General features: G+C 41.5%; 1 long non-coding RNA gene across 1 annotated transcript in view; it reads left to right on the top strand.

Annotated features, from left to right (window-relative positions):
* Positions 1-305: 305 nt before the first annotated feature.
* The window catches only part of LOC119588524, a 1,406-nt gene continuing 565 nt past the window's right edge, over positions 306-1,146 (top strand). The window contains exons 1-3 of the long non-coding RNA XR_005230105.1: positions 306-367; positions 511-594; positions 929-1,118. This is a non-coding gene — a long non-coding RNA (uncharacterized LOC119588524). The remainder of the gene's footprint in view (positions 368-510; positions 595-928; positions 1,119-1,146) is intronic.

The following is a 1,146-nucleotide window of genomic DNA, read 5'->3' as shown; positions in this document are numbered from 1 at the left end:
CAACCTTGAGTGTGATGATCGTTCATTGTAATACATAGATCACATTTCATATCTATGCACACACGAAGAGGGAGAAAGATCAACAGACACAAAAAGAGTGACAAAGCGAGAGAGAAAAAGGAAAAGAGCAAGCAAAATAGAACGCAAAGGCACCGACAGGGAAACTGCCTCAGGCCTTTTTTCAGGATATCCCGCACTGTCCTTTCTTATGAAGCTGAATTGTGACGTAAGTACCCCCCCCCCCCCTTTCCCCCTTCCGAACCCATATATAAAAATCTGGAACACAAAACTGGGTGCACAGTCGTAGCTGCAGCCGACCTTTGCATCAGCTCAAAGTCTACTCAACATGCACATCCTATATTTTTAGGTATTATCTTCTCATATTACTAAACAATATTGTGTGGTTCATCACGACACAAACTTTCATACACCGAATAAATTAATGAACCTAAATAAACATACAGTAGGCTACTCATTTTTAAACTCATCTCAGATTCTTTTCTCTTCCAGGCCATTTCCGTCTGCAAAATGAAGCTCTTGGCTATTGCTGTCATCTTGTGCCTCGCTGTGCTGTACACTCAGGCTTTACCAGCCGTAAGTACTTTCTCCTTTTTCTTCTCCTCTCTAAATATATGTGTGTGGGGTCAAGTATCTGTGTTTCTGGCTGGCTCTTTGTGTTTACCAATGCACTTCTCTTCATACTAACCAAACACTATATATTTCTTCAGGAATTTAATAGTTCCTATATAAACTTGTGCGTAATCAACATATCTCAAGAGGAATACTTGACATAATCATTACTTGTGACAAAACCTTGTAATAATACAAATATGCTTTCTCACTCAATCCAAACATCAACAACCGGAGAAAACAAAGTGCTCCATTCCATCATCATTACCCTTTACTAACACCAACACATTTGATGCAGGAAATGCCATCTTCACCACTGCTGCTCAGTCGTGTCGCCAGGTCACCTCACTTCCCTCAAGACTGTATCCCGTGTACTTGTAAAACCACCATCACACACATTACCATTATCGAACATGAAGTAAGGCCAACAGCCGCAAGGTTCGGTAACAGCCCCCAGTGCTGCCCATGCCCTCCACCTTTCTGATGCCGTAAGTTTCTTCAAGTTTATAGTCTCTC

Source organism: Penaeus monodon, chromosome 24 (assembly GCF_015228065.2).
Source record: "Penaeus monodon isolate SGIC_2016 chromosome 24, NSTDA_Pmon_1, whole genome shotgun sequence".
Lineage (NCBI taxonomy): Eukaryota > Metazoa > Arthropoda > Malacostraca > Decapoda > Penaeidae > Penaeus > Penaeus monodon.
The sequence above is the reverse complement of the archived record's forward strand: the minus strand, read 5'-3'. Positions and strand labels throughout refer to the sequence as shown.